The following is a 12037-nucleotide window of genomic DNA, read 5'->3' as shown; positions in this document are numbered from 1 at the left end:
AGTCACGAAAGTCAGTGTCTGGAGTTCATAGGGGTGGTTTAATTCCCCAAGAAAATTGCTCATGCAAACCTGCTTAAAGAAGGTTGTGTATAGCAAGAAAACAGTAGACGCACCAATCATTTCCACTAAAAGTCAAGAGTGATCTTTTAACATATGTTATCATCTGTTTTCTATTTGAAGTAAATTGGTGTCAAAGCTCTAATAGGGTTGCAAAAGGGCCTGCTGTATGGACATAATACCAGATGATGAGATTGCAAGATTTGCTCTTTAAATGGATCTTTCTTCTCTGTCTGAATCTAGCAATAACTCTTTAAAAAGACACTGTAGTAGTATGCAATAAAATAGTATTTATCAATCCCTATAAATTTCTGAAATCAAGGACTATCTCAGGTAATGAACAAAGAGCATGTTTTCTGGAGAAACTATGCTGAATAATGTTTTTGTTTATAAAAAGAGAATTGCTTTCTGTTTCTCATTAGAATTTGATAAGATCTGGACTGTCCTACTTCATACTTATGAAAATTCTGTTTAGAGAATTAGAGGTAGCCAGTGCTTTCAAATGGGTCAGACATGTTTTAAAGAAGTCTGAAACATTTGAAAGAGGACAAAAATTCTGTTGAAATAGGGCTTTCATTGACATCTCTCAAGTTTTTCTTATTTTTTCATGTTCATGTTACAAATACTGTCTTAAAAATTGGATTCAGTGAAGCATGTAATTAGCCACTTTTTGGAAAGGATTTTGCTGCCGGCTCAGCCCTGTTTCTATAATGCAGTATTTTTGCTGCTGCATTACTGAGAATTTTTGTTGTTTTGAGCTGCCTGTTTTTATTCCTGCATAGTTCCTGTTAGGAGAGTGCCTGACTGCCTCATGTATTTCCCTCCTGAGAAAGAGTACACATCTGCTAGAAGTGCCTTGCAGAGGCACTCTCAGATTCAATTGCTTGCCTAAAGCTGCTTTGGGGACTGTAAATGTGCTTTGGGAGTATGTTAGTCTATCCACCACTCTGAGGAGTTCTACTTAGTGTTTATACAGCATTGCTGGTGCAGTAGGAACATCTCTGAGATGATGGTGGTGTGCAACTCCTACAGCGTTGATAGTCTTTGGTTGCAAAATACACTTTCTCTCTCTTCATCTCCTCGACTTGCTAGCTGGTGTACAGTAGTTTCCTGTGGGCCCTGACATGCCTGTTCCTTTTTCAAGTTCCTTATTTCACATCTAACATTACCTTTCCTTCATGGCCTTCAGCTCCCAAACCTCCCACAATGCCAATTTGCTCTACTTTTACAGCCAGTTGACCTTGCTTATTTTTTTCAGATGTATTTCTACTCCTATACCCTAATAAAATTCCTCCTGTGGTCAAGCTAAAGTTTCCACAAGAAAATTGTTAGCTATACAGTCAGCTATACACTTATGTCCTGAAAAACTTGTTTGACAGGAGTTCTTCTCTTTTCATTGCTGAAACAGTTTGGTTCCTAGGAGGAGAGATTATTTTCAACTTGTCTCTTTGCAATTCAATTGATTCCTGTGCCATGGGTTAATTCCTAAGCCCCAGATACTATCTCTGCTATGCAGTAATTAGAAATTGAGGTTGAAAATCAGAGCTGGCTTTAAACGAACTGGGAATATCTGAAGTTTTCCCTGATAGAATGTGATATATTAAGCAGAGACACTATCAGGAAGTCATAATGGTTTCAGTGAGTGTATTGGCAGTGCTGCATTTTAATGGGCAGCACAATTCCCTGCAGTCTGGCCTGTGACTCTTAGGATGCCCCTGCTCCATGACCCTTAGTTCTTGTATTAATGAAAATAGTGGATAAGCAGAAGTTAGAAGAGAATACAGTCAATAAGTAATCTCTTCCCTTTCCAATCCTTGTTCTGCTTCTTATAAGAGATTCTGCTTAGAAGTAATTTGCATAATAAATAGATTAGTTAGGTAGGAAGGCTGTCTGAAACGGAGATGCCCTCTTGGGGGCTGGAAGTGGGGCTTCAAAGACCAGTAGGAAACTAATGTCCTTTTAGCACACTAAAGTAGGAAGAGTAAATACAATTGTAATTTGTTAAAGAACATGCATGTAAAGGCACTGAAGCAGATGGGCAACTCTGCGTCTTGAAAGTAAAAGGCATTTCAGGGTGAAAATATGGGTGTCACACAGTGAAGGAGGAAACAAAAATAACCACACTTTCCCCCCTGTTTTGTAATTTTTTAACTACTTCCCCACAATCCACTTCTTTCATTCACCTTTTCCCCATTGTATGCTTTTTCATGAAATTGTAGTAATATGTTTTCTTTATTTGCTGTCTTCTTTCAGATAAACACAATGTTTATACAAACTTTGAGTTAGAAGATTTTGAACCTCAGGGTTTCGTTTGCTGTATAATAGTACTAGAGCCTCCAGTAGAAAGGCTGTTTAGTGAATGGAAAAAAACAAACGTTCTCTTTCACTGTGTGATGTTATTAGCTATCATTTGTTTTTTTTTTCTTTTTTTTTTTTAAAGTCTCCTATTGAATTAGTTTTCTGTTGAGTTATCTTTTCTTTCTCTTTAGTTAATTGTCTGGTGCTACCAGTGACTGATATACACTGGGGTTTTTTCATGTTGCACTTAAATAATCAATGACTATAGAGGCTTGGCTTTTAAAAGGTGATGACATAGTATATGGAATGCATTGATGGAAGTAATGTTGAATTTCTGCAAGAAATTTTTAAATTTGCCACAGGAAATAATTGTCAGCTTCCCAAGCTCCATAATTATAGGACAGCTAGAGTGTATAATTAAATTTAACAGAGAAGGAAATGATTGGAATAAAGCTTTGTGACAGATAATTTTTTGTTCTTTTGTACCAGACAAGTCATGTGTTCCCCCACTTTGAATTTATTCCTTTCCAAAACTACTTCAGCTTCACATTCTACTAATGTTAAAAATAAAATTATAATTTTACCATTGAAGACAGACCTTATTCAGTACAGCCATCTTGAAATTTTTCTTACAAGTAACATGTAGCAATGTGTCTTTTTATTTTCATTGTAAAGAGAGTCTGTAGAAAAACCTTTCTCATTCTAATGAATTTGGTTTTGATGACTGACAAATTGGTGGCTTGTCTATATTTTTCTTCTGTGTTTCTGACCAGCTATATTCTAGCAGGACCCACTGCTGCTTTGGGGTCAGCTTCTGCCTTGAGAAAACACATACTGTGTCTCGTCATTTTGTTCAAGCACAAGGGATTGGTGCTTCAGGCAGAAAATGCAAATAAAATTAACAGCTTTGGGTCTGAACATTGGCTGGTCACCTATTTTGGGTTCTGTCCAGGTGGCTGCCTAAGTTTGCCTCCAGTTCTTTGCTCTTTATTAGATTAGTAGGCTCTTCATCGATAGGCAAAATATTATTTTACTCTAGCCTGAAAATCCAAGTCTCATCTGTAGAAGAGAAAGTTTATCCCTTTTCCTACTGATTTTATAATTTTTGCTTAAATATTTGTTTGATGTTGGATGTAAGATTTTCCATATAAAGGATTATCACTGGGGTGGGGAGGCCATGCTGAAAATTGGAACCATTTTATAATAGATCCAATGCTTCTAAATTTTTGTGAGTGATGTATAAGATACTTAGTGGTATGCTTTAGATTTTCTGTTCTTGCATTTTTAAAACAAGTTTACATGTGGACTTCAGTTGCACCAAGAATTACTTTGATTACCTGAAAATTAGAAGCTGACTTGGTTTATGGTTAGTACTAGAAAATCCCCCTTCCCCTGAATTTGCTGAGCTGGTAATTTGGTTATTCACACAGTTGTAATGCAGGGACACTTCTTCCCCAGCAGCTACATTTGGGGAGGCTGAGGAGGGAGCTCTTTTGCATTTGAAGCTTTCAGAAGTCAGAGAGGAGGAGCAGGTGCTGTTTGCAAGTGCCAGTGATGCAGGCAGGAAGATTGCTGGCATCCTGCAGAGACCTTTCAGAACTTAAATGGGTTGAGTCACAGTCAGACTGTCTGCCATATACTTTCTAACCCATGCAGTTGTGGTATAGGATGCTGCCTACACATCCTTCCGCCAATTCACAAAGTCTCCTCGTGCCTACTCACTCTCTCCTGATCAGATATGAGGAGTCCGACATATAATTTCAGCATTTTTCTGAAATGAAATTGAGCTTGATTTCTGCCATGCTTTCCTCCCCTCCCAGAAATGGTAGGAAAAGAGATGTAACTTTTTTTTTTTTTTTCTGTAGAAGGTAGAGAGAAAAGTGAAGTTTTTTCCATGAGTCTTCCTGGTGAGTCTCGTGAATGAATGCAAAGAGACCTAATTGCCTAAGCTGGGTTCCCAGATTATTCATGTGTTCTTGTCCTCTCTGCCAAGCTTTCCATTGCACTCCCATATTTAAGTGTCTTTCTGCCTGTGTTTTGTTTCTTCCCAAATATCCCACAATGTTTCTCCTTTACATGACAACCCTGAGGGCCTCCATCGCTGAGACAGATTGAGATGGGTCCCTCTGCAGTTAAAGATGCAAAATCCTGGAGTGGCTGATTGCCGCATAAACACAAAATTAGCGCTGAGGAAGGGAATCGTAATGGAGTCATGGCACTCTCTGCACAGCCCTGTGTGGAATGTGCAGTGGGATACATATGGGCATCTTATAGTCCAGTGTGAATTCAGATCACTTTCCACCATTCACAGCACTCCTAAACTTTCCCAGGTTTATGGCAGCTGTTGTCTAAATGACGTCCTGATCCAAAGGGCCCAGAAATTGTTGCAAGCCTAGCAACTGTCTTCAAAAGGTTTTGAATCACACCAAGGTTGCAGCAGTAGCATACAAAGATTGGGCTAATTTTTGTGGAGCCACAGTCCCTCCACCTGCAAAGCTGAGATGCATATGCATGAGGAGAGAAAACTAACTCTTGGTTGTCACAGGTTTTCCCATTTACCCCGTGTCCAGAGCATTTGTGATGTGACTCTGGCTGCCAGGGCCATTGATGTGTTATAAAGGTTGATGTTTTTCTCCTATAGCCATACCACAATAACATTAGGGCACCCATAGGGCCTGTTTTACATTATAAAAGAAAAAAAATTCAAAAGCTTGCTATATTCTGCATATACTGCAGGTTTCTGCCTTCCACCTCTGCCACTGGTGAGCCAGGAGAGAACTTAAGGAAAAGCATTGCCTTCTTACATTCATGAGGGGCACGGAGGGAGAGGAATACCTGACTGGTAGTTTCCAAACTGGACCAGTTCAACGCCCTCTCATGTACCTGTGACTTACAAAATGAAGACATTCTGGTGCTGCTTCTGAAGATGACAGGGCAATGGAGCCTTCTTGTCTTGGGCCTTACCACCAGGCTTTATGATTATTCGGTTGGTTCTTCATAGAGAGAAGGAAGTTTTTCTGCAAAGAAAGGAGGAAGATACAAGACAAACCACTGCATATTTATCTTTAGATGGAAAATAAAAATTGAAGTCATGCTTCATGCTAAGGTGTTTGTGTGAAAATGAAAATTTATTGCTAGGTGAGCACCTGCAGAACTATGCATATTTAGCTTGAGATAGTTTGGCACTACATTTGTTTGAAAAGTATAACTTCATCATAATTTTCAAGAAAAAACCCAACTTTTGGAACTGTTAAGCCATCTCATATAAGTGGCTCCTTTCTTATTTTTCAATATCTGTAGAAGGTCTCAACTTTTCTTCCAGATCTTCATTTAAATTGCAATTCTAGTGTCTTCCAGAGGCAGACAGAAATAACTGTTGCTTTATTTTAGCTTTACCATGAGAAATTTCTATAATGAGTCAAGAATGTCAAGGAAGAGTGAGATAAGGGAGAGAGGAAGCATTGGGAATTAAAAATATGGCGTCAGAGGGGACAGGGCAGAGTGAAGGATGTTGGAAGAAGGCTGATGCTGAAGCAAATGACAAGCTGCCTTAGGAAGAAAGCAAAGTTGGTGATGAGGATGAATGGGAACTGAGTCTGTCTGGAGTAGTCTCTTGCCCTTCTCAGTAAGCATATCTTAAAGATTTGCTTCTTAGACTTACCTAAAGCACCTAAATGAAGAGGGAATGGTGAAGCCTACCATATGTGATAAGGAGGCTTAAAGGAGGAAAAAAAAAAGTGTCAAGAAAAAGAAGAGAATCCCTGCAATTTCTGGATATTTAAATGCTGCTTGACCTTTCATTTTGGGTCTAAGGAGGTTTTTATGATCTCTACTAAATAGCTCTCTGAACCTCTTGATATTAACCTGCAGCAGACTGCTAAAAAGCTTGTTCTCTATTAAGACAGGATCATTTTACAAAATTGGTCTGTAGAAATGCTCCTTTTTAATATTAGTTGAATTGACTGCTCTGGGACTTATTAGAAGCATTAATGCAGCTACAGTGGATCTTGCCTTTCTTCCAGTTCTGTATTTATTTCCTAATCACAATGAATCTCTGTTTCATTGCCAAGCTCTGATTTTGGCTCAGGAATCTGAGAATTACATCTGCAGTTGCCATGGGCAATATGCTTTGAGACAATTTCGTCTTTAATGTGAAGGATTAAGGGACGGGCTAAGTCGATATTTCTTCCCTGTGAAGGAGAAATGTTTCTGTCTGGTGGTTTCAGTCTCCTGGATTTTGATGAGGAAGCTTTTGAAGATACCTGTCTTCAAAATTTTGCCTTTTGTCAGTCATTAACTCTTAGATACAGGTATAAGCTTCACTACTGAAGCTGATGCAGATTTAAAACCCATGGCAGTCAAGTGTGGAAAATCCTTCACTTAGTCCACTGCCTTCTATTTTGGGCTCCTGAGGTAGTGACAGACTCAATGAATAATTCAATGGAAAATCATAAAGGCACACTGCCATAAATTTAAAAAATCTTTTTGATTTTCAGGTTGGTGTCTTGTAAGAAGTTTTTTTGGTACTGGGCAATTTGCATTATTTCTCTGTGATCTTGGCATGATATTTAAATTTATTTTATTTTAAATTTTAGAAAATAACATTTAGTGCTTTATTTACTAATTTTGCATATTTACATTTTATATATTTATTTTCTTTATTATAAATTTGGGGGTTTTTAAATTAGATTTAAAAACAATTATTTTTTTTTTATGGCCAGGCCACTGGTAGGTATCTTGTTAAACCTCAGTTTTCCTCATCCCATCCATCTGGTCTGTCAAGATCCTTCTTCTTACCCTCCAGTAGATCAGCACTGCCATACACCTTGGCATCATCTGTGAACTGACTGAAGGGGCACTCGGCCCCCTCATGCAAATCATTGGCAGAGATGTTAAACAGGACTAGGCTCAATACTGATCCCTGGGGTACACCACTTGTGACTGGACACCAGCTGGATTTAGTTCCATAGATAGATGGACATATATAGTAGATAATTTAAAATATAACTGTACAGAACTGTATTCTACTACAGATATTGTCAAATTCTCATGCCTTAACAGGCTATGGACTTACTTGCATCTGTAGAACTGTTGAGAAAATGGATAACACTGATTTCCTAAAAATTTCACCTCCTTACATTTTTAAAAAACATTTTAAAACCTCTTCTAGTCAATTAATCTCATTAATTTCCTTCTGATTCTATGCTTCTCTCACTCATTTCATCTTTTATTCCTTCCATTTTCTGAACTGCTATTGTTTTGTTCTTGCTTATTTTTACAAAGAACATGCCCTGTCTTGGTAATTTTTTGTTTTTCTATTGAGATTTTTTTCTGGACTTTTTTGCTTTTCCCTAAAGAAAAAAATATACATTGTTGTTGAATACCACACATTATGGTGGATTTTTTTTCTGTCTCATGGTAATGGGCAGTATTGATCAAAAACACAAGAGCAAGAGAAGAGGATCTGCAGAATTTAATACTCCTGTACTGTGAGCTCATTTTGGTTTTTAACTGTGTAACCCCTAGTGTATTATAAGCTACATTTCCATTTTTGACCTACCCAATTCTGTAACTTCACAAGGACTGAAGACAGGAAAAACTAGCAGAAATAGATTTGTAGTATCAGAATAAAGGGCAGCTAAGTAAACCAGTGTCAAGATAGTACTGAAGTGGGATATGAGCCAGCAGTGTGCCCATGTGGCCAAAAAGGCCAATAAAATCCTGGCTTGGATCAGCGATACTGTGGCCAGGACAGTGATTGTCCCCCTGCACTCAGCACTGGTGAGGCCACACCTTGAATCCTGTGTTCAGTTTTGAGCCCTTCACTGCAAGAAGCTGTGAGATGCTGGAGTTTGTCAAGAGAGGGCAACGGAGTCGGGGAAGGGTCTGGAGCACAAGTTCTATGAGGAGCAGCTCAGGCATCTGGGGGTGTTTAACCTGGAGTAAAGGAGGCTCAGGGGAGACATTATCACTCTCTATAACTCCCTGAAAGGAGGCTGTAGCAAGGTAGGAGTTGTTATCTCCCAAGGTAGAAACAACTGGACAAGAGGAAATGGCCTCAAGTTGTGCTAGGGAAGGTCTAGGTTGGATACTAGGAAAAATTTCATCATGGGAAAGGCTGTCAAGGACTGGAACAGCCTGCTCTGGGCAGTGGGGAGTGCTTGAGTCACCAGCCCTGGTGGTATTTAAAGGACATGTAGGTGCAGGCACTTGGAGACATGGCTTAGTTTGTGGTGGACTCAACAATGTTGGGTTAATGGTTGGACTGGATGATCTTAAATATCTTTTCCAACCTAAATGATTCTGTGATTCTGTGGTGCTAGGAATTCTACTGCAATGTCCATGGTCTCTGCTTTTGAATATTTGTTTTCCCCAAGAAAAATTTAACCACTGTAGCTGCTGGTTGTGAGTGTCTGGTGGATCTGCAAGTCACTGTGGATTTTTGATGGGGAGGAGGAGGAAGATAACAGGGTGGAGCACTTAATGAGCATTAATGATAGACCTCTGTTTAAAGGAAGGTTATGTGGGCTTGCAACTTCCTCACTACTTTCCTTCCAGTGGTAAAATAACTGTTGTGATAAAAACGTGACTCGAGCCAGGAGTAGGCTCTATAGATAGATAAAAGTGTTTTCTGTCTTGGGCAGTGTGTTATATTTCTTTCCCTGGTATTGTTTTCACCAGTTTATGAAGTGAATGTGTCCATTCCCTGCTTATTTCTTCTCTGTAACCAGAGTGATAAAGGAAATAACGTTAAAACCATGTCCTTATCAGCTCTATTTATAGCATTTTACTTTGGAACAGGATATGAGTCGTGAAGTCGTGAAAAGAGTATTACAAATATAATAATGAATGTTGTAAATCTGTTGCCAAGACTAGGAATGATTTCTCTTTGGATATTTATAAGAACCTATTTTTTTTTCTTTCCCTTTTTACTGTTGCTGTTTCTTGCAGAAGATCCATATCTGTCAAATTTGCCTACAGATATTTAGATGCAGTAAAGGGCCGTCCATCTTACTTTCTTAAAGAAATGTGACATGGCAGCACTACTTTATTTTGTACAGCAAATGCTAAAAAAACTGGTGCTTGTAAAGAGTGTGTCTGAGGATCATTTTAAGGCTGCTTTACATATTGATTACTCAAATTGCCATTTAATTTGCTGTATAGCAATACACAGTGCCTTAACTATTTCTCTGGCATTCTTATTGATTGCTGTAATTCTGTCTTACATTATATGCATATATGGTGTCACCATTAAATATTTATGTGCTCATGAAATGTTAATATGTCGGGTTAATGTGAGACTCAACAAAGTACATTTGCCAGCAGCGAGCAGAAATACATCCCCATGCTTCCCTCTCCCTCCCCCTTGCCCTTTCAATTTGCCTCTCCATTGATTTTATTACCAGTGTTTCTCTGCTGTATCTAAATCTGTGTCGAAGCAACCCCCTGCTCCAGTATGCAGATTTTATGTTTTATTATGTGAGAGATAAAATAGGGTAATAAAAAGAACGAGAGAAGTGATCTTAGGGAGATATTGAGACGCACAGCTTTCCACTGTGCTGGTGCTACTCTATCATTGCTTCTGCTTTTAGGTGTAGAACTGTAGCACTATCCTCCATGAGAGAGAATGAAGCAACATGACTCATCCAGAATATAAAGTCATATTCACATGTTTCTTGAACAGCAGCTGCAGCAATGTAAAACAAAAATAGCAGGGGTGTTTCTCTGATTTTCTGTTACCCAGAGACAACATGGAATAATTACATGCCATTTAAACCAAAACTTCTAAAAGGAAAAGTCCTCTTGGCAGACTCTGATACATGACACAGTACTATTGGAAAAGGCCAGTAAAAATTTGTGGTGATAAAGTATATATCATATTCCTAATGACTTTTTAAGCTTCTGTGGGAAGTGTAAGCAATGAAAGGAAACATCATCAGCACTGGAAAACAAAACCGAGAGATCACGCTTTCTTGTAACACAGAGAAGAGCATCCATCCTTTTACATCCCTGGGTGACGGGTTGGGAGCAGCTAGAGGCTGCCCTTTGTGTACTGTAGGGCTAAAATAGATGCTTTTTGAAGAGATTTCAGCATGCTGTGTGAAGCACATAACTTTCCTACTTGCTTTAGAGTTTTCACTCTTTTCCCACGTGTAACTGCCTTCACAGGAAAGAAGGTCTAGAAGCAGGTCTCCTTCTAGACATAAACAGTGAAAATCAAGATCTGGGGAGTGAGGGAAAGTTTTTAGTGTCATCCAGCACTGAACTGCTCCTCCCCTCCACCTTTCCTCCTGGTTTTGGGTGAAATTCCAGCCTTGAAGCCCTTTGCAAAGTTTTCTTTGCTTGTAAAAATGGAAACATTTAAAACAAACAAGTAAAAAAACCACAAACAAGTTCACAAACAACAAAAAAAGCCAAACAAACAAAAAACATGATGGAGATGAGAGCTAACAATACAGGAGTAATGCAAAGCAGAGAGAATGTCTAAACACCTGCCTGTGAGAAAAATTTAGAGATTGTCTGGGATTCTCTGCTGCTTGGCAAAATATCTTACCTTTGAAATTCATTTTCTTCTTCTGTCCCTCATCTCTAGGCTATGCAGCAGCTGTTTAGGATGAGGTGTTTCTTTTTGTAAAGTGGCACAATTTGTTCTGCAAAACCAATTCTTACTTCAAATTTGTTTTGACAATTTCATTTTTTTTCCAGACCCTATTTTGCTCTTTTTTCAGGCTCACTGCTTCAGTGAAATCTATAGTATTTTTATAACTTTTCATTTCTTATTTAGTTGTAGTGCCAAGGAAAACTTTATCTCCACTGTATCAGATATGGCAGAACTTAATGGGTATTAAAATGTGGAAGGAGTTATTTTCTCCCATTTATTTTAAAGTGTCACTCAATAGAGAATGCAAAGGCTCTCCTTCAGTCATTTTTGTAGCATTCATGGGCTTTATACAAGAGTGATAGTTCCCTGAAATATTTTGCACATAAGCAAAAATTCTTTTCATAATAGAGAGAATGCAGACATTTTCTTCCTTTGTGCGCTGTTTGATTTTATCACTTGAGCCTACTTTGAAGACTGAATCCAATGATGAAAATTCTGTCCCAATTTGGCTTTATAGATCCTTCTAGGTGTGTTCATGCCTACCAATAATTTACCTAACTTCCTTTAACCAGCACATTTAAAATGAAACTATTTCTTTTTATTTGTCTTCTACTTCAGTTTCTTCAATTCAGGGTGCTGCAGAACAGCAACATTGCATAGCAATGGCAAAACTTCCCAGTTGATCATGGAGCAGCACTGTTTATATGTTGCTTACTGCCTCAGACATAGAATCAGAGAATGGTTTGGAAGGGACCTCAGAAATCATCTACTTCCAACCTCAGGGCAGGGAAATCTTCCACTTTACCAGGTTACACAAAGCCCCATCCTGCCTGGCCTTCAACACTTTTAGGGATGGGGCATCCACAGCTTTTCTAAGAAACATGTTCCAGTGCTTCACCACCCTCACAGTAAAGAATTTCTTCCTAATATCTCATCTAAACCTATTCTCTTTCAGCTTGAAGCCATGACATAAATGACATAGGTAATTTAGCTGCAGGGAAGACTAAGATTTATGAAAATACATTTTCCTGAATTCCCCATATAGTTTCCTAGACTAAGTCTGGTATGTCTTGTAAATGT

The 12037-nt window shown here is 38.5% G+C and overlaps 1 protein-coding gene across 4 annotated transcripts in view; it reads left to right on the top strand.

Annotated features, from left to right (window-relative positions):
• Positions 1-12037, top strand: part of ELMO1 (engulfment and cell motility 1) — a 303043-nt gene that overhangs the window by 142587 nt on the left and 148419 nt on the right. The gene's annotated exons all lie outside the window — the stretch shown is intronic.

The sequence above is a fragment of the Vidua macroura genome, chromosome 1 (assembly GCF_024509145.1).
Source record: "Vidua macroura isolate BioBank_ID:100142 chromosome 1, ASM2450914v1, whole genome shotgun sequence".
Lineage (NCBI taxonomy): Eukaryota > Metazoa > Chordata > Aves > Passeriformes > Viduidae > Vidua > Vidua macroura.
Note: the sequence above shows the minus strand (reverse complement) of the source record. Positions and strands in the feature narration are given on the sequence as shown.